Source organism: Crocodylus porosus, unplaced genomic scaffold (genome assembly GCF_001723895.1).
Source record: "Crocodylus porosus isolate Cpor-Errol unplaced genomic scaffold, CroPor_comp1, whole genome shotgun sequence".
NCBI lineage: Eukaryota > Metazoa > Chordata > Crocodylia > Crocodylidae > Crocodylus > Crocodylus porosus.
The window spans coordinates 10,862,398-10,884,708 of NW_017728923.1; the positions used below are offsets into that span (position 1 = coordinate 10,862,398).

At 41.4% G+C, this 22,311-nt stretch overlaps 1 protein-coding gene across 14 annotated transcripts in view; it reads left to right on the forward strand.

The window, feature by feature from the left end:
- The window catches only part of RBFOX1 (RNA binding protein, fox-1 homolog 1), a 1,970,253-nt gene that overhangs the window by 1,852,608 nt on the left and 95,334 nt on the right, over positions 1 to 22,311 (forward strand). The gene's annotated exons all lie outside the window — the stretch shown is intronic.

Genomic DNA, 22,311 nt, shown 5'->3' on the forward strand with positions numbered 1-22,311 from the left:
AAGCAGTAATAATAATGCTGGTTACATTGTTGATGCTACCAAAATGTTCAAAGATCACCAAACACCCCTCCCTCACATCATATATTGAAATGGTCCTTGGAAAAAGTCAGATTTATGATAACATGTCAACAAGCACTGTCCCGTGTGCTCTGGTAGGTTCTATTTCTGTTTCCTTCTACTTATTACAGTAGGCTGAATAATAGCATCTTCTGTATGTTTCTTATTAGTGTCTTATCTTTGACAAAGGTGCTTAACATTAGCTGTATATACTTTGTACACTAAAATTCCAGTTGAGGAATGGTTATTCTGGTTATGAGTGTCATGATAAAGTTAACTCAGTGTCATAATTAAAATTAAAAATTTGGTATGGTTTCTCTAAATTACCTGTTACTCGCTTCCCCTTTTTGAATGACAGAACATCAGAGATTTCTCTAAAATAGATACTGCAGAAGAGAAGTGCTTGTACTACTGCACCACTCCCTTGTAACTTTGTGTCACTGGCAGTGAACATTACTATTGCTATTGCTGCTGCTGCTTTTACATAATTATGTGCTATACCCCCAAAGCAAGGACTTACAAATACATAGTAAATTAATTTATATGAATTGTTCCAAAATGAGATGAAAAATCATATAATCCTTGCAACAATCCTGTAAACTGGAAAACAGCCAGCATAATACTGTATAGTCTTTTTGCTTCTACTATTTAGCTCTATTTTGAACCATGCTATTTTTTCCAAACAGATTTTTTTCCACCATGTATTATGCTAGAAATAAGAAACACCTACTGATAAGCCAGCAGTATATTTTCCTGCTAAGAAAGTACTGTTCCCTTCAGCATTTTATCCTATTTTATTTTAAATGTCCTAAGCAGTAGGCCTCTTTCTTATATAGGCTGTCATGCCTCTTTCCTACTTACGCCTTTCCTACTTATCTGACTCATTTCCATGGTAGAAAGATTTTTTTCCCTTGCAATTCATTTTAAATATTCTCTCCTTTAATTTTACCCCAGTAACTCCTACTTTCCCCTTGTGTTCCACCCTAAGTAATTCTTCTCTGAGCTTCGTATTTATATCCTTCAAATATTTGCATTGTTATTAAATCCCAAGTTAGTCATTGCACAGCCAAGCTAAGAACTATATTTAGTTCTTTTCATTATTTCTCATAAATCAGTCCCTCCCAGCTAATTCATTCAGGCACAGTGGTTTTCTGGAATGATATCCAAACAGACTCCTGTTTGTTTTCTATTATGTTAAATAAATAAGATACTGTATCTTGCCAATCTTCCTCCCATTGGCCAAACTTCAATATAAAGCTTCAAAACAGAGATTTTCAGTTTTCATTTCAATACAAAAAATACAGTTTTGCTAAATCTCCATCCTTTGAGTTATTGTAATTTGTAGTTAGGAACATCCAACTAGTGTTGCCAGAACTGTTTTCCCTAAAGAATTTTAATGGTCTGCTGTTAAACTTGGATTATTTTAATTATTATGGCTGTTGGATTACTGGTAATTAGCTCTTTATTGTCTTTTTGGAAATGTTTAATAGAGATACAAAATCACTTCATTTCTATGAAGTCCTATTAAAAGATCGGTAGCCATGACATTGGTTTCATCTCCAGCACACTTTCTTTAGAATGTATTTATATGGGGAATCAGCTTCTACTTTGCGAATTTAACCAAAACTTATACTTTCCTAAAATGAAAAGAAATGATTCAATGTTAACCTAAAGGAGACTAACAGTTATATTACTTTCCTTGCATGTAGAAAACAGCATTGCAATTGTCATTTTTCAGTAATCTCTAATAACATGTTTTTATCATCTTATGTTGCCAGTCTTATTACTGGGTAATATTTCAAGATAACCTACAGTGCCTTCCCTTTTAAAATAAGGGAAGTTGAAACTTTTCAGGAACTTTATGGCTCTCCTGCTTGATCAGATTCCTTGTCCCACTGACAGTGCAACCTAAAAAGAATACTATGGCTTTTTCTATTCACCTACAGATTCCCCCAGCGCCTGGGAGTCCCTAGCAAGAGTAAAGTAAACAAGCCAGCTCCTATGTGTTTTCTGTTACCACCATAGTATACCACCACGTGAGGCACGGAAACAAAGATACATTAGAACACCAGAGACCAAAAAGAGAATCAAGGAGCTGTAACCAGTTTCCTGCTGGCTTACAATCTCTTGGCTGCTCTAAGCATGGTACATCAAACAATTTGACAATATACAGAGTCTGAGTTTGAGCCGTCTTCTTCTACGTCTACTGATTTCTGAAAAATAATGTTTCCAAAGGAAATGTTATTAAAAAAATATTAGATTTTTTTGCCTTTCTACAGGCCCAAATTAGTGGAAAATCATTCTACATGTTCCCTCTTGACAGCCTCCAAAGTGTAGGAGGACTGGAAGGGATGAGCCAGGCTGCAAAGCGCTGCTCCATCTGTGTGTTTACCCACCCACTCACAACAGCGTATGTTGCTGGGAGAGTGTGGGATAGTCCTGGCACAGGAAAGGGGGCAGAAAAGGGCAGGTGAAGGCAGCAGCAATGGTAGCAGCCCCCAGAAGAGCTGCTAGAGTTGCTGCTGGGTTAGCTGGGGCAGACACAGGGTGCTGCGTGGGTGGGGAGGGCATTTACCTCCTCACACAGGGGAATATCTCAGCATATTTCCTTCACTTTCATGTGGCACATCCCTTGGGAATCACTGGACTAAGGAATCCGGGCACCACTGATTCTGGAATGAGATCTGACTTTCATTCATTGGGTCTTTGGAGCTTTCTACCACTTCTCTTACTTTCCCCAAGAGTAAATGAAATAAGTCACTAGTCTAGCTTGAATAGATTTTTAAATGGTTTGGGGTTTTTTTGCACTGAAATAAGAGTAATGAGGCAGTCAGTTCATGAGATTTGTAAATTATTAAGTTTTTGCATAACCAACAGTGCCCATTAAAATTGTTCACATTTTGGGAACAAGATGAAGCCAAAACAAATTATGATACAGCCAAAACTTGGGCAGGAAAAGGTGAAAGTTTACCAGCCAAAAAAAGGGAAAAAAACAAGCGGGGGGAATTGCAGCTAACAATAGAAACTCTCAGTATTCCATACAGGAGGTAACTGGCACAAACCCCAGATTTACTGAATTTGGCCACTTAACTTAGTAGCTATATCTTGGATCTCACCCAGCAACAACATAGGAATGATTGGCTAAATTTTGCCCTTTGATATCCATGTGTAGTCCTCCCATGTGTTATTGTGTGGAAGTTCTGTGCATGCATTAACCTGAAGAGACAGTTAGCCTAAAAAGATTATGTGGTGCATATGTATGTGTCTATAAGTTCTATGACATAGACATCTGTCATATTTAGCCTCATGAATAATATTCATATGCTATATGCTGCCACACAGATGATAAACAGAGTGCACAACTAAGGTCTCCTCCAGCTGTTTTGCATGCTCAGAAGAGATTTTTGCCATGACTTAAATGAGACTAGAATTTTAAGATGCTGTCGATATTACATAATATATTCTGAACATTAGAGTTGTTAATCTTAGTCTCCAAAATATTCATGGCAGTTTTCCCATATATTTTTATTTTTGACTAAAAAATAAATCTTTAACATTATCATGGAGTGAGAAACTTAAAAGAAGCAAATGTCAGAATGGAAAAAGAATTAAAATACAAAAAGCATGGTATTCATTTTTTCCGTCATACTCAAAGGTACATGAGATTGGCACTATATTTTTAAATTGATATATTCATGGCAATTTTAGTTTAGAGTAGTAATGTAAAATTCAGCAAAAAATGATTTAGGGGTTACAAATGCTTATCAATCAGTCCCACATTGTTCTTGTTCTTTACGTAATTGTCTGATAAAACTTCCATCAGTTTCTGTAATTAAACTAATGGTCTAAATGAATTTCCAGATCACTAGTTATCTATTCCAATATAGAAAATGTCATTACATTGAGCTCAATTAATAGCAAATAAGTTTACAGCCCATTGTGTCACTAAAATGGGATTCTTCTATTTTAGCTGTTTTAATTATGAATATTCTTTTTTCCCTCTTTTTATTTGCCCCATTTGTGAGTTTGAATGTTCACTCTTTGTTCTGAGTAAAACGAGCAGAGTAAAACATCTATAATTAAAGCACTCAATACTCATAAAGTTTTGTCCTGAGTATGTTATTAAAGATGGCACTTTAAAAGAAAATCAACTTTTAGTCAGTGCCAAATCTACAGTCCTGTGACTTGCCCCAAAACGTCTTATTTGTCTTGATATTTCTTTCCCAGAAATACATATGACAGATAAGCAGTCACTAGAGGATATTTTTGTTTTGTGTCAGACAGATATTAAAACAATAAACTATGTTGCCCTGGGATTTTAGCTTACGAGCAACCAGAAAACCACAAGGCAAAGATGAGATGATTTTGAAAGGTACGAAGGCCGTTGTTTCAGAAAATTCCCTGGAAACCTTTGATCCTGTGATATTTTTGACAGCCAATAGTTTTAATGCTTACTTTTTGTTAAGTGAATCACAGAAATGCCTTACATTGTTGTAGATTTTTTTTAAATTAGAAAATATCTATCCTAAGGTATTCATTACACAGTGCTAGAAGGATGACATTGGGATGTTGTGTTTAAAAAGTTTAAATAGTGTTTATTTTATTCTCTTTTTATCTTTTAGTTGGTTTGTTTGTTTGCTACTCTCCAGAAATGGGAACCCTAGGTTTTTGGTCCTCTTCAATTTAAGGGGATTAAATCTCATGTTTGCTATGTCTCAGAAGAGGTGCCTAACCACTATACAATATTCTACATGGATAAAAATAACTACTGTGTAGAAAAAAATGCAAGATTCATGCAGCCAGAAGCAGAACAAGATAAATGGAGAATGTCTCTGGTTTCTCTTGGTTAGAGTAGTTACTTGGCCTGTTTGTGTATTTTACATGAAGCAATGGCTGGATAAAACTCAGAAATAATTGTGGTAGTAAGGACTAGAAACAAGAACCTCCTAGAAGACTGGCCGGACCACTACTCTCTGCATTCGTATTCCATTTTGCTTGTTTTGTTCTGGTTCTGTGAGTCTTGCTTTCCTTTCTACAGCTTCAACAGCCAGGGGTAGAGAATGTACTCAGCCAGAATAGTATATGGCCTGTATAGTAGGCCTGTGCAAAGCAGCTAGTATTCACTTCAGGTTCAGCTGATTCGGGGGACAGTGGTTTGATTCGGTGATTCAGATCACTGTCCTGAATTGATTTGACTGTGACTCACCCAGGCCTATCCCCCACCCACTCTCCCAGCCTGGCAATGGCTGCCTCGCCTGCCCTAGCTGCTGGCATTTTGAAAAAAAAAAGCCCGCACTCACTGTCCCACGCTGCATGAGGGACTCTTCATGAGAACTCTGACCCCACCACTGTCCCAGCCCCACCATTGCTGCCCCGCCCTCCCCAGCTCTAACCCTTTAAGAAAAATAAAAAAATGTACTCACCAGTTCCTGCCTGGTGGGGGGGGGCAATACCCTCTGCCCCCGACTACCCCATGCTGTGTAGGGTGCAATTCCATGAGCCCACTGCAGGCACCTGTGAGTCCTGGAGTTTTTCATTTTTTTTTTCTTAAAGGACCAGAGCTGGGGTGGGCAGGGCAGCCATATGGGGGAGTCTGGGAGAGCAGAGAGGTTCAGTGGGCTTGTGCAGAGCCCCCCATCCAGTGTGAGGCAGTGGGGGGCAGCAGGGATCACCCCCCCATTCAGCAGCGCCTGGTGAGTGGGGCTTTTTTTTTAAAGCAACTGGAGCTGAGGTGGGTGGGGCAGCCATGGGAAGGCCTGGGGGAGTGGGAGGAGGTTGGGGGGGTTGGGAGAGCAGGCAGCGGGTGGTGCCTGGCAGGGTTCCCCCCATGGCCCTCTCCCACCTCCTCCAGCCCCCCTCCCCTGCCCCCTACTTACCAGCTCCGAGTCCAGCGGCAGCTCCCTGCTTCAGCCACCGGTGACTGCCCAAATCTTTCCTGAAGATTTGGAGAGCTTCGAATGGATTCAGACCTTTTTATTGGTCTCCTGATTTTATTCAGATTCGGAGATTCAGCCACTGAATTGCGCTGAATCTAATCCAAATTGAATCAACACCCAAAGTTTCTCACAGGCCTACTGTATAATAACTCTTCCTGGAGGTAGGAAATGTTGGTTTGAATCCTTTGCAGCTGAAGGAGAATCTATAACCCAGGCCTCCCAAATACTGGATGAGTGTTCTAACTACTTGGTATTATATGTAAGGTGGGTACCACCCCAACCGTATCTTCTTTTGGCTGCATTTTTTGTCAGGGTGGGTGGAAGGAGGAGAAGTGATACCTCCTTAGTTATTTGGAAAACAAAAAATACTTATTGGCTAGGATAGAGGATTCCAGGTCATGAATTCCAGGTGAATGGAAATACCTGCCTTTAGACCTGACTCAAGAAGCTCAGTTTATCTGTTAATTTAACATAGACTCTGCCATTCCCTCTTCAGTTTGTAGGTTTTGTGGATCACTCTTCTGAGGTGCATGACTCTCTCCATAGGCACCTGCTTATGTGTCAAACTTCGGATTCTGAATTTCACTCCAGGGGCCAGGAGACTGCAGCACCTAAACCCATTATTCTAAACTCTAATTCCAATCTAATATAATCTAATTGTAACTGTACAAATAAAATAGAAATTAAGAGGAATCCTTTGTTTCTGCTAAATATCCTAAATGACCAGACTGGTTTACCTAGGACAAAACTACAATTTAACTAAAAAAAAATACTGCTTTTGGAAAACATTGTGTTATTTCTTGCTTTACTTGGAAGTGTCCCAGGGTTCATTGTTCCATGGCATTGCTAATACCATGGGTTTTCAAGTATTTATGTCAAATTCATGGATATCTTCAGTAAAATGGCTAAAACCAAAAAGATTTTTTTAGGGTGGGGGAAAAAAAAAAGTAATTTAAATTGTATTTTTCATCTCACTTATTACTGGAATCATTCAGCACAGAAATGTGTATTTTCCTTACTTTTTTTGTATTTATTTTTACCTTTACTTGTAATTATTTGAAAATAAATATTGTGATGACAGTGGTATTACAGCAAAACTCCAAGATTGTTTAGTCTTTATGTTCTTGTGGGAGATCATTCTGTTCATTTCTACTGCTTATATTTACGACATAATTGGCCAAATGTAACCCAAATTAACCTGCATTGACTTTCTTGGAATGACACTACAGATATTTGTCTCAATTTGCCTGACATTGTTTTCACTTAGGCTCTTTAGTAAACTTGTAAATACCATATTTACTCAAATAACAGACAAGGTTCCCCCGAATGATAAAGGTAGAAAAACCCCTCGTCTTATAATTACATACAAGAAAATCTCACTAAATACATTGTCTATTATTAAGATGCTACCAAAAGTAGCATGTGTTCAACAATGAAATAGTTGAAAATAATCAACTATTAAGTTGATTAAATGCAGCCAACCCTGAGCGTGGCTGTAAAATATGTGGCCAAAATTAGAAAAGCATGCTGATTTTTTTCTTTGCAAAAAGTATGTTTGCGTGTGTATGTGTATGTATGTGTGTGTGTGTAAATGTATATATATGTGTGTGTTTGTGTGTGTGTGTGTGTGTATAACTGTACCACTACCAACCTGTCAAGTGACCACTGTGGTTCACTTGACAGACCAAAACACACTTTACCAGTTAGCCTATTTTAATCCCATTACAAAGTTTGCACTGAGCTACCACGCACCCATCACCATTCCAGTGCTTTCGCTCATCATCATCATCATCATATTTGTCCTCATCTTCATCACTGTCCTCACTGTTGTCCTCATTGTTCTCTTCAGAGGGTTTGCCTTTGAGATGCCTGTGCCAGTCTCAACCATATGAGGTCTGCCATCTCTTTCCCATCAGCCTCTTCTGTCTTCCTGTAGTACCAGCATAGTTCACTCAGCCCCATTTTAATACAGTCTTCAACTGTGGGGTCTTAGTGCCTATTTGTGAACAGGTTCCTGGCTTTCCACAGGGCATACCTGGAGCATGAGATGAACTGGCCAAAGTGGGCTGTCAGGGCCCATTGCTCTTTGGTCAAGTGTCCATAGAAGACCACTTCCCTGGTCAGGATTCTGAAACCTGTCACCACCAGAAGGAGTGCACTTACTTTCTTCCACACGTCTGGCATATGGGAAGTCCCAGAAGAGGTGGTAATCATTTCTGCCTGCCAGTACCAGGGCTATCTTGGGCAGTTCAGTGAAGCTCTCTTCCCTGTGCTGTTTTTCCATGCCTGTATTTGGAGTGCCTGGTGGGCTGCCTGCTAGGGCTGTGTAAAGCTTCGGGTGGTGATTCAATACAGAGGAAATTCAGCCCAATTTAGTGGCCAAATCTCTGAATCTGAATTGAATCAGGGTACCAATTAAAAGGTCCAAATCAATTCAAAGCTCTCTGAAACTTTGGAAAAGATATGGAGAGTTTTGATGATTCAGGCAGTCCCTCGGTGGCTGCAGCAGGAAGCAGTAGCCCAACCCCAAGCTGGTAAGTAGGGGGTGGGGGAGGGGAAGCTGGGGAAGGGGGAGGGGACCATGAGGGAACCCCTAACAGCCACCCTACCCCCCACACCTCTCCGATGGGTGCCCTGCTCACCAAAGCTCTGGCCCTTTAAGAAAAAAAAACAACAAGAAAAACCCCAGCACTCACCGCTCCTGCAGTGGCCTTGAGGCTTCAGGGGGGTTTGTGCAGAGCTCCCTACATGGTATGGGGCAGTGGGGATCACTACCCACCTGCAGGAGCGGTGAGTCTGGGGGGATTTGTTTTTTTGGGGTTTTTTTAAAGGTCTGGAGCTGGCCCGGGCAGGGCACCTGTGAGCAGGCTAGGGAAGTGAGGGTGGGGGTCAGAGGGCTCAGTGCAGAGCCACCCATGTAGAGTGGGGCAGTGTGGGGCAGCGGGGATTGCCCCTTTGCCTGGCAGCATCCACTGAGTTGGGGCTTTTTTATTAACAAGTGCCAGGAGCTGGGGTGGGTGGGGCAGCCATTGCCGGGCTAGGAGAGTGGGCAGGAGAAGGGCCTGGCCTGGGTGATTTGGAGATTTGGCAGCAGCCAAATCTCTGAATCAGATTTGGCCAAATTGAATTGAGACAGTGATTTGAATCACCAAATTGAATCACTGTCCCTTGAATAGACTGAATCTGAAACGGAAGCAAATACTAGCCACTTTGTACAGGACTACTGCCTGCCAGTTCTGGTCTCTGTGCTCCTTCTGCAGATCCTTGTGGGAGATTTGCTCCCACACAGCCTGGCGGCTGTCACCAAGAAGCAGGTCCATGGATGATATGATGTCTCTTGCTTTTACCACTGTATCTTGCCCACTTGGTTGCAGGGGAGTGTTGTGTGTGTGTGTTTGTGTGTGTGGGGTGGTACTTTCTGCCTTCTTGGCTGCAGTTGGGCGTTGTGGGGTAGCACTTTCTGGAGTCTTTCTCTTTTTTTTTCCTCTTTCCCAACATTAATATAGGTTCTGGGGCATTCTTTAGAGATGTGTCCCTCTTTTTTACACAGATTATACTTCCATTTCTTCTTATACTCCTTGGCTGTATGCCCCTTTTCCTTGCACACAGCGCAGACTTTGGGAAAACATGCTTATGGCAATCTAACATAAGGACAGGTTAGTGCAGCACATCCAAATAATTCATATGCTAATGCCCCTCAATGCCAACTGTGTTTTTAAGTCATAGTGAACCACTACATTGATTACATTTTGACTTTCTCTTCACTCCCACAGCTGAGCTGTGCCCTTCTTTTCCAATTATTCTTGTTTTTTCATTAAATGACTGACAAACATCACCAAATGGGGCCCCAAAAGTTCACTTAGAAATCACTCGATTCACTCAGCTCTGCATCGAAGAGCTTTCCTGATGCAGGAGGTACATGAGGCAACCAGAGGTAATGCTATTTTAGACTTGGTCCTAGCCAAGGGGGATGACCAAAGCAAAAATAGAATGTAGCCTGGGTGATAGTGGCCATGATACCATCATGTTCACTGTCCGTCACAAGGCAGACAAATTAGATAGCAGGACTGAAGTTTTGGACTTCAAACATGCAAATTTCAACAAACTCAGATCACTAGTAGGGAAAGGGCTGCGTGACCAGGGGCCAAAGGTGAAAGCAGTGCATGAAGAGTGGTCATGCCTTAAAGACACAATCCTTGAAGCACAAAAGAAGTCCATTCCCACATGGAGGAAAAGTAACAAAAGGGATGGGAATCTCTCTTGGCTAAACAGGAATATCATGGTCCTGTTAAGAAAGAACGAAGAGGTGTACAAACAATGGAAGCTTGGGACATGCCCAAAGGAGGATTATTCAACAATGGCCCACATTGGTAGGGAACAGATTTGAAGGACTAAGGCAGCAACAGAAATAAAATTAGCAATGAGATTCAAGGTCAACAAGAAGTTCTTCTTTAGGTATGTAGGGAACAGGAGGAAAACAAATGGGAGTGTGGGGCCGCTGCTCAAGAACTCAGGACATCTGGTTACCAGCACTCACGAGAAAACTGAACTCCAGAATGCCTACTTTGTTTCAGTGTTTCACCAGACCAAGGGCAAAAGCATGCTGGAAAGGGTATGGAATGAGCAGAGTGGGAATGACTGCCCTCCTACTATTACTGTAGACCTGGTATGTTATCATTTGAAAAACATAGACATGTATAAGTCAGCAGGACCAGATGAACTTCATCTGAGGGTGCGGAAGGAGCTGGCCAAAGTCATCGCAGAACCTCTGGCAAAACTTTTCCAAAACTCATGGCACTCTGAAGAGGTTCCTGAGGACTGGAAGAGGGCCAATGTTGTGCCCATCTTTAAGAAAGGGAGGAGGGAGGACCTGGGTAACTATAGGCCAATCAGCCTAACTTCTATCCCAGGGAAGATCCTGAAAAATTTATCAAGGAATCTATATGTGACAAGCTTGCAGAAGGTAGGGTTCTGAATGACAGCCAGCATGGCTTCATTGTGGGCAGGTCTTGTCTTACCAACCTCATCTCCTTTTATGATCAGGCAACTCGCCACCTGGATAAGGAAGAGGAGGTTAACCTTATATAACTTGTCTTCCAAAAGGCTTTTGATCTGGTATCCCGTGATATTCTCATGAGAAAATTGGAGGACGGCGGGCTTAACCATGAGACAGTTAGGTGGGTAGGGAGCTGGTTTGGGGGTAGGACCCAGAGAGTTCTAATGAATGGATCTGTATCGTCTTGGCAAGAGGTGGCCAGTGGTGCCCCACAGCAGTTGGTGCTTAGTCCAGTGCTTTTTACCATGTTTAGCAATGATTTGGATGCAGGTGTGAAGAACTCACTTGTCCAAGTTTGTGGACAACACCAAGTTATGGGGAAGCATGGTCATGCTTGAAGATAGATTGCAGATACACATGGATTTAGACAGGCTATGAAGTTGGCTGGATCGTAATCAAATGAAGCATTGATAAACATAAAGTGCTCCACCTGGGGACAAAAAAGCCCCACCACACCTACAGTCTTGGCAATGTGAAACTGACCAACCACAAATGAAAGGTACTTGGGAGGTAGCAATAGACCACAGTATGAATATAAGCCAGGAGTGCGATGCTGTAGCCAGCAGAGAAAATAATACCTTGGCATGCATCAATCAATTTATCTCCAGCAAGATTAGGGAAGTGATTCTTCCACTCTACTCGTCATTGGCAAGACTGCAGCTGGAGTACTACATCCAGTACTGGGCACTGCATTTCAACAAGGGCATGGTAAAGCTCAAGAGAGTCCAGAGAAGGGCCACCCGTATGAAGAAAGGCTGAGGGATCTGGACTCTTCAGCCTGAAAAAGAAGGCTGAGAGGGGACTTGATAGTGGCTTACTGCTGCCTCGGGGCATTCATCAAGGACTTGGTGAACAAATATTCACCAAGGCACCCTTGAGGAAAACCAGGAGTAATGGCCACAAACTCCTGGAAGACTATTTCAGGCTTAACATTAGTAAAAACTTACCCACAGCTAGGATGTTCCTGACTGTGGGATAAGTTCCCCTCAGAGGTGGTGCAATTGCCTACCCTGGAAATCTTCAAGAGGAGACTGAATAGTCAACCTCCTGGGGTCACCTGACTCCCAGTTGTCTTTCCTGTGCAGGGGGGCTGTCCCAATCTGTTTCAGCCAAATCTGAATGTGAAGATTCAGTTCTAATTTGGAGAATCAATGATTTGGCCATAGACACAGCTTTATATATTTTTTCTATGTAGCTTGAGGTATCAGGTGCGGCTTGTGAATGCTGACACGGTGGGGCCGGTGGAGCATCCCACAGGAGTGCGGGGAGGAGCGGGGAGGGTACCCCGCATGCTCGGTAGTGGACTCAGAAGTGGACTGGAAGTACTTCTGGGTAGTACTTCTGGGTCTGCTTCAGAGTGCATGGGGAACCTCCCACACTTCTGTGGGATGCTCCATCTCCCCACCATCTCAGCATTCATGAGCCACGCCTGTTACCTCAAGGTACATAGAAAAAAAAATATGAAGCTGTATCTATGGCCAAATTGTCGAATCTCTCTGAACGGAATCGGAGGCTTCTGATTTGAGATGGAGAGATTAATGGGGCTCCTGTTTCAGTTCAGATTCAGAGATTTGGCTTCCAAATTGGGCCAAATCTCCTCTGAATCAAATCAGTGACTGATGCTTCGCACAGCCCTACCTTCCAGCCTCCCAGTCTGTAGATCTATGAGTTCCTCTCTCATCCCCATCTCATCCTGTTGCATATGTTTAGTCTAGCCCCGCCCTTTGTGAGATGAAGCCAGGTCACCTCATCTGCATATAATATCCTATTTTGGGGCATTCCAGGACTCGTGACAAGAATACCCAGTTCCAGTCATGAGTGAGGGCTAATTAACGCATAGATGCTTTGGGGAGCATATGTGGGGTACACACACTTACTGAGCAGTGCTAAGTTGTGGTATCACCATGGCGTGACATGCTGTTGACTCTCACCTCAGTGAAGTCTGTGATAAATCACAAGCCTTTGGCTTTGGACTAAGAGCATGTATAATTTGTACTACATACTTACCTGGCAGGGGAAACTCCGTGACCACTAAGGCAGCTTTCCAAGTCACTGGGGATAACCATTTTTCTGGCAAGAGGTAGTACCTGGGCAGAGGTAACATATAGTTAACCTCCCATTTTCATTTCCAGTGGGAAGATCTTGGCTTTATGCCCACTTTATGGAAATGGGAGACTCCTCCCTAGCTTGCTTTTGCTGCCATACAGTTAAGGGCAAGTGAGACTCTGGGGCATCTAACTTGGGGGAGGGGGGCAGCTGAACCCCAAATCTCCAGTCTTGGCCCTGCACATAGGATGCCCACCAAATGATTTGGAAGCATGTGAAGCCCCATGTGAGGGTGCGGGATATTTGCCAGTAGTAGGGCCTCATCTGGTTCTTAACTGACAGATGGATTTGGAATTGATTTGGCTGATTTGACTCAGAACATGAAAAATATTCCTTTAAAAAAAAATATATATATATATATGGGTCAGTCTGCTAGCCTGGGGCTGCTCCTCACCCCACCTCAATGTGCTATAAAAGGGCTGGCTGGGGCATGAGGGTGATTCAGTGTGGAGCTAGCTGACAGGCAATCCAAGCACTGAAATACCCTTATGCTCCAGCCAGGCCTTCTGCAGCATTTGTGTGTGTGCTGCTATGAAGTAATAACCTCCACAGTGAGATAGTACTTGTATTTACTGCTGCAGAGTTAATTAATCTACTCCAGCCTAATAGGGGTGCACATATAAACTCATAAGGTTTACTGCACAGTTAAATAGTCAAGTGCACAGTGAAGGTTTCATGAAGATATGCCATGTAGGTGCTAAAGTGCTTTTATGGAGTACCTGTGTTAAAACTTACAGCAATTTCAAAAAAGTAACATGCATTAATTCTGCATGAAATAAGTGAATGGGTATTTGTATGGGTATTATATACAAATTACTACAGCTGTTTATTTCAGGTTTTTTCAAATTTGCTCCCCACTTCCATGTGCTCAGACAGCAGATACTGATGGTAAAGAGAAGGGGAAGGGGTTGCTGAGGGAAAAAGATGGGGAGAACAGAAGGCAAAGGTGCTACCTGATCCCCCAGATTTATTTTCTCTGCTGTAGCAGTGGGAGGGGGACAAATTTAAAGGTAACCTCCAATTATTAGATTCTATAACTGGAAAATTAAAAAATGATACTTTTTTCAAATATAGAATATAATTTTTGGAGGGTCATCTTATAAGTAGGGTCATCTTCTGTTTCAGTAAATACGGTGTGTACTGAATGGGTAGTTCATAAATAATGTAAAGAACATGCCTGAAATTTGTTGCATAAATTATCTTTCTACAAAGTGCCATTTGAAAACTAAGTCAAAATTGGTTCATATTCTGATAATCTAATACACAATGGCAATTACGTCATCTAAATATATATATTAGTTTACAGCTGTATTTTTAGTTTTCAGTTCTGTTTGCCTTTTGCTCCTGTTCCCTCATACAACAAAAGTACCTTCACAAATGACATCTGAAGGCCTGCTAAGTTAAACACTATAGGGCTGAAATTCATTCTCCCTTGTTAAATGGAACGTTACAAAAATCCTCCCCAGAGGGAATTGTCAATACATTTGAGTAGTCAAATCACAACTATCACTTCCACCCTGAAAAATCTCATTACTCCGTGTTTAAGATCCAAAATATCCAATGTGTCTCTTGAATGAATTTGTTGTGTTTATTTATAGTTTGCAAAAAATCATTTAATGGTAACTGTAAATAATGTTCTAAGAGCTTTATGTTTTGCGTGGGTCATACATTGATTTGCTTCATTCTATGTGAATATGAAAATAAGAAAAAATACGTTGATGTTAAAATGTTTAAATCATTTAACTGAATGAACTGATTTTTTAAAGCAAATACTTTGATCAGAGTTTTAGTGTTTTCCATATTTTCATACATTTCTCCATGTGTGGAAGTGTGAGACATGAATGTCATGTATCATTTGCAGAAGAGACTGATGCTGTAATCCTTATTTTTAGAAATATGTGTAATATAACCAGTTTCTGTATATATTATAGACTATTATATGAGATCATGGGGGAAATTACACTGGTGTAACTGTAGAGTAACTCCACTGATTTCCAAAGAAGGTACTTAAAATACAACAATATGCCACTTACTAAATTGAATACTTTATTAACTGTAAAGGGTGCATCTACATGTCACCCTGTGTCACTGTAGTGACATGCTACATAGCCATATGATGCCCTACAGCTAAGTAGTGATCATGTGAGTCTGCACATGATTAGCAGCTACTTTACCATAGTGGCATGCTCCCTCATTTTGTGAAGTAGTGGAGTAGTGGACAAAAGTAATCATGCGCCGTTCACACAACACAGTAGGGACAGTTACTGTGCTGTGCTTTAGTGCTTTCAAAAGGAAGTACTAAAGTATGTAGATGTGTCCACACCATAGGTTTAGGTAGCAGTTACTCCCTAATTCCTGAAGACCTAAAGTTGCAGGATTTGATTCACCTAGGCTGGGTCACATGTAGAAAATTATTCCCACCTCACCAGCAGAGACAGAGTGCAAGTTCCATCCACAAGGAAAGGAAATGATACTTTCGTTACTACATATTTATATACAATGTTTGTATACATAATTGTATACAATTTGCTTACAATGTCCTTGGTGCCTCATGGACAAGTATGAACACAAAGGGCACTTCCCCAAAATTCCTACAATGTAGGTAAGCAACATAAATTAATACCAGGGGTGGGTGCTGGTGGAGTGGGAAGCGTGCAATCAGGTAGTCTGAACAGTGAAGTTTAGTTGACTTTTTAGTGGTTCTACGATTTTTGTTTGGATTTTTTTTTTTTTTATTTTAAAGGAGTAAAGATTTTCAGTCGTCAAGTGATAACACTCGCCTGAGGAGAGGACTAAGGAGAAAAGGCATTTTGGAAGAAGTGAGTTTTGAGGAGGGGCTTAAAGCAGAAGAAGGGTGAAAGCATGGCAGACATGGGCAGGGAGGCGGGGTGGGGGCTGTATTTTTATTGTTATAATTTCTGGGGGGGGTTGTTGTTTTTTTGGAGAGATGTCCTACCAAATATAAATGTAGCATATGTTTATTAAAAAAATCAACCGAATTATTATAACAAGCCTCATAGTTAAATATAAAATAAAATGAAATTTCTTTGAATATGTAAAACCAGTAAGGTAACAGTATTGTCTTTCGATCTGATTTACTTCAGTTGTAATGGATTACTTTGATTCCCAGTAACAAACATTTTTCATCGCTTGTTTAAAGTTCTTATTTTCTTTTCACTTAGCTCTGCACTAGTATAATGGTGGATTTCAGTGCAGAGCTACTAGTACTATATATTTACACTGGTATGAATGAGAGGAGAGTCAGGCCCATTTTACCTGCAGTTGGCATGCATACCTGTAGTTGTAAATCTTCTGTCTTGTATTGCCTCTTTGTTTAAGCATAACAAGGGAGATCACACCATTTTGTTTGGTCTCTAGAGGATTCATATGCATTTTATATTTTTATTGAGAGATCAATTAGATCAGTTTATGTCATCATGATAAACTTTGTGACACCTTGTTTTTTGGGGTTTTTTTTTATTATTCTTTGGACCTTGTAACACAATCATTTTAGGCAGTTTCTGGAGCTCTTGACCCCTGAATTATCCCCACATTGACACCTGAAACCAGTTTAAAGCACAATTTAGGTAGCTTAAAGTTGCACTACTCCAGGGCAGGTTTATCTTGGATCTGCATTACCCAGCTCACGTTCCATTATTGTGTGGCTACTCCCCACAGATGAGCTGCCCAAGTTGCAGTCCTCCAGTATTCCAGGATGCAGTGTCCCCTTCTCAACCCTCCTGTTTTGCATGGACAAACTTTTTACACTCTAAACTCTATTGCCCAGGGGGTAGTTCTAGCACCAAACCGACTCTTCCTCTGACCCCTGCCACCTTCATAGTTTCGTAGTTTCATAGTTGGTAGAGCCAGAAGGGACCTAAGCAAATCATCAAGTCCTCCGACCCCCTGCCATGGCTTGGTGATGGTCTAACCTCCTTTTGAAGACCCCCAGGGTAAGGGTGATAAGACAAAGATCATTACTTGTGTAGAATGATTGATAAAGCTGCATGTATGTAATTTGGAACATGATCTGAAAGCATTCCTTTTAAAAAACATGTAAATAATTTTTTGTTCCTTGTATTTTCCCCATGCCAGCTAATTTGACCAACATATGATGTCCATGATGGCCTTTCTTCATAAATAGGGTGCTGAACTCATTTGAGAGCTTCAGTAGCCCAGTAAAATCTGAACTGAAAATTTACATCTGTAGGTTTTACTGAGAATACAGATACATATGTACTAGAAATCTTTGAAAATCTTCTAAGCAAGGTTTTCTATACCTAATAGTCTTAAAGTTTTAGTCTTACGGTCCCTCATAATATGTAAAATAAGGTTGTGCATTCAATTGGAAAGCGGTATTTTTTTCTCCCATTTGGACGAAGCTCACACATATTCATCAGATTATAATTATTTAAATCTGTTATTTCTCCGGTTGAGTCCAAATGCATATGGAAATGTCATAGTTTTAAATGAAGAGGGACATTTCTCTGGCAGGTTAATTGTTTAAAAAATTATTGGTGGATCTTTCATCAGAGAGGTTTAGAAAGGTAGAAGTAGTTCCACAGGAAATGGATTTTTGAACAGAGTGCAAGTGAGGTAGTTTAAAGTTCAAGAATAAATGCAAAGAAGCCATTGGGAACTGGGAAGCATAGAGATATGATATGCTTTCTTTCATTGATCACTTGGGAGAAAGTAAGATGAGTTCTGTGCTAATTATAGATTCTTCTATAATTTCGTGACAGACCAGAGGCAGATAGGATTTCAATAATCTAGCTGGGGTAAGTGCCTGAGATACTGTTGCCTGCCATTTATCAAAGAGGAATGGATGGGACCTTCTTTCTGAACTGTAGAATAATGTACTTTCAGTGATGCATTAATTGATTCTCAGAGGCCATTAACAAGTTTGCATGACCATGAATGCTAACACTTGTTTGAAGGCGATGAAGCAGTACTTAACCACTCAGTAAGACCATCGTGGCCTTTCCTAGGTTTAATGTAAGCCATATGCTGCAGTTATTTTGCTAGGCATTATGACGATTGTAAAATAACAGTATCTGAACGGAGGGAAAAGATCTGTAATTCCATATATTGTCATCATATTTTTGAATGGGAGCCTGTGTTGTCTCTTTGAAGACTGCAAGTCACTTGGTGACCTGAGCTGATCAGATAGTTAGTAGAATACATGGCAGGGTTCCTAGAGAGGAAGGCAGCTGCCTGTTGTGATATTTTGGGACAAAAAGGAAAGGAATCAATGTTGCCAGTATACCATTTTCAACACAATTACTTTTACTGGGTTTAGCATCTTATGATTAATAGTACCAAAGGGACTGACACATTGAGAAATATCAGCATCTGTGTCTACCTCTGTCTGCTGTGTCTGGCTGTTTCAGTTTTATGCCATTATCTGAAGTCAGAGTGGGAGGATCCAGGATAAAAACAGAATAAATATTGCTAGAGTCATGTCAGTGTAAATTTCTTAATAATATTCTCTGGGAAAGAAAGAGTTGAGACTGTGTGGAAGCTATTGAGATCTTTTGCTTCAGGTATTGGTTGCTTGAAGACTGGCAGACCATTATAATTTTTAAGATGTAGGCCGGGGAACCATCCCTGGGAGTGGCTCACCCTGCCGGAAGGGACATGGGTGTAAATCGTAGATGTTAACAGACTTTTTTCTGAATCTCCATCTTTGGGATAGCACAAGCTCCATAGCATTAGAATTCTTGGGAAGCAGATAAACTCAGAAGGTAATTCAGGTTAAACAAAAAAAGACAGGGACACTTGCTTTTCAGCATGTGGGCATTTTTTATGATCATATAGGAAAGCAAGGTAAGGTAAGCCAAGAGGAACAAATGAAAAATCCCTATCCTAGGAAGCAATGTAGTTTTCAGAGTAGGTGTAGAATCGTGCTTTTCAAGAATACGTTGTTCTCCCTTGCCACCCTCTCTTTCTAGCTTGCTTTCTTATACCACTTCTTCAGACTTTCTGTATAAGAGTGGTGGCAGGAATCGATTCATTATGTTCTGAAGCACAGGAAATGCACCACATTTTATTCTACTAGTCCAGTACTGATGCTGAGAGAGCAGGTTGGTTCATTTAAATGTTTGTGTTTTAGGGGCTGTCTCTGATGCATTTGTGGTAGAATGAAAGGAGTATATTCCTTGTCTTCAATATCTTGTTTGTCCTTGGTGTCTGGTGGGATGAACAACATGCAAGCTTGTTTTATTATGCAGCCAAATTAGACATGCATACAGTGTCAGGTGTGAGATTTATGAGTTAATGGCTTTGTTTATGTTTAATTATAATGAGTTTGACACAATTTGGGTGATTTCCATAAAGTTTTCTATGTGTTTAGTTTTAGACAGGATCCATGTCCTGTAATAGCTATCCATATATTCATCCTATTCCTAGAAGCCACCAAGTCTTTTGATCTAATTGTGGCTGAATTCATTAGGTGCAGTTCTTTGAAAAAAACACATTTCAAATACAAGATTCATTTGAGTTTTAACATTAACTATTAGATGTGCTACTTAATCAGTGGATTGATTGCTTTAAGTTAAAAAAATGTATTTTGAACTATTTCCTTTAAATATACAGGGAGGCAAGGATAAAAACAAATTTCTTTTATGAAACTGGGTGATTTAATTTCCTGTCTCTCAACTCTGTAAAAAAGAGAAATCCGCTCTCAAGTTCAGTAAGTGCAAAGTGCTGAATGTATTGAGTATGTGTTGTAAAGATTTCTTTATTCTGAGATGGTTCTGAGATGGGAAGCATTACCTTGTGAAGTAAATAAGTCTCTAATGTCAACAGCTCATTGCAAAGGCCCACTTAGATTCTACAATATGGTAGTGCAAAAGTTCAGCGTGGATTGATTTAAACCGTTTTACCCACAGCATTCTAACCAATGCAGATCCCATTGCAAATAATCAAACTGAGTCTTCAGAGTGTGATGAAAGGTTAATATATTAATCTTGCTGTACTAGGTGTGTGTGTGTGTGCGCGCGTACATGTGAGTGTGTATGTATACAGGTTATATCCTCGTTTGCTCCAAAACTTAGAAGGGCGGTTAGATGACCTTAGAGAACGGAGTCAATACAGCAAATAGTTAACTCAGAAGTGACTTTATGTAAATTAAAACTGGTATCACTACTGCTTTCTGATTTGAAGACTAGTTACTCAGTGTAATAGACAAGAATGTTTGTAAAGTGGACTGTATAGTATTTCCTGGCCCCAGTCACTTGACTTTAGTGAGGCTTAAATGAGGATGATTACTTTCCCCATTAGTTAAAATACATAAATGAAGATGTCAAGAGTGTAATTGCAGAATTGCCCCTGAAAGATAAAAAGATTATTCTGCATCTCGCTGAAAGTCTTCAGAAGGGCACTTCATGCCCAAAAGCTTGTCTAACATTTCTTGCAAGTAAGTTGGGCCAGTAAAAGATATTGCTAAAAAGCCCTTGCTTCATTGAAACTATGTGCATATTTAGTTTCATGAGCCCTAGTGGCGTTTTGATTACAAGACTGATGCTTATTCCAAGCCAAGAACAGCAACTCTCAAAATGGCTTATTCAGCCAGTGAGGTACTTTATTCTTCCTGCATATGAGTTGCCCCCATGTTCTCAGTTCAGTTTGCAGAAATACGTTTTTTCTTTGAATATATGTTGGTACCTACAGATAAAATCTTTGAACTATTATTCTCTTTACAGAATTCCACAGGACAATCAAATAACCAAGGAAAGGATTCAAAGTTCTTTTGAGTATTTTAGTAAAAGTACTAAAATAAAGAAATGGTAATGCAAGAGTGATCTACCACATACAATGGGAAATCTTTGTCTCTCTCTGAAAATAAAGAAAAGGATCCTGTGTACTAAAGATAATTTTGCCCAAGGCTTATATTGCAGTCTTGAGCCTAAAATTCCATGTTAATACAAACCAGGACAAATATTTTTAGTTACATAGAAATTCTTCTCAGGCTTTAACAAAGACAGGCAGATTAAAATGACATATCTGAATTTCAGTTCTGGATTTAAATTTTACAATATGTAGATGCAATTAGCCCTAAATCTAATTTTCTATTTTCCATTTTTTTTGTGGGATGTGAGGAAGGAGGAAGTGGGTGGTTTAATGGGAATTGTCTGACATTTTTTGTTTTATTTTCTTAGAAGATGCTAGTTTGTTGAATCCAAAATAATTCACTGTTGCTTTTGACTGACTTTGAGTTAAACACAGGCAGGGTTCCAGCCTGCAAGGGGCAAGGGGAGTGGGAGGAGGGTGGTCAGTCAGGGAATGCCACGGGCATGTACATGCACATGACCACCAGGCAGCCTAGACAGCAGCTCCTGCACCAAGTAAGCCTGTTGGAGGAGGGTGGGGAATTGAGGCTCCCATAGGGAGAGGAAGGAGGTAGTTGAGCAGGGCTGGGGCTGGGTAGTGCATGGGGTTTGGAGCCCAGGGCCACATGTGTGGCCAGAGGGCCCTGGCAGAGAGTGGGACAGAACCACATGGGGCTCATCTGGGGAGCAGGGGGAGGTGGAGTTAGCTTCCTGCCACTTTGTGCACTCCTGCGAGGGCAGGGGAGACCCATGCCCCCCAGATCTGTGCTCAGGGCAGGGGCGGATGCTTGGGCTCCCTGCTCTGTTGCCCTCCCCTGGGGCCTCCATAGCCCAGAGGGAAGGACCCAGCATGACAGGGCAGAGCAGGGCCAGGTGGGGAAGCTCACTGCCCCTCCTGCAAGCCACATGCTGCACCCCAGAGCAGCAAGGAGCACAACCCTGCACTGCCACCCCCACTGCTGCCAGGCCAGCAGGGCCTGTATCACCAAGGCACTATGGGGCTTGCAGCAGCAGCAACAAGCTTCCCCACCCAGCCCCGCTCTGCCCTGCCACACCGGGTCTCACCCAATAGGCCACAGAGGCCCTGGGGGAGGACAGAAGTGCGGTGAGCCTGAGCCCAAAGCAGGCAGCCCACACGCAGTTCCCCACCATGGGCTCAGCTCCAGCTGTGCTCCCACCAGGGAAGGGAAGCTGGGCTCCCTGCTTCGGCCGCAGCAGCCACCGCCTCCCATGGGCAGCAGCTGGAACTTAGGTGCTGCTGTGGTGAGCAGGGCACTGAAGACACGGATCCCTTATCCCATAGCCCTAGCTTCTGAGGGCCCCCTCC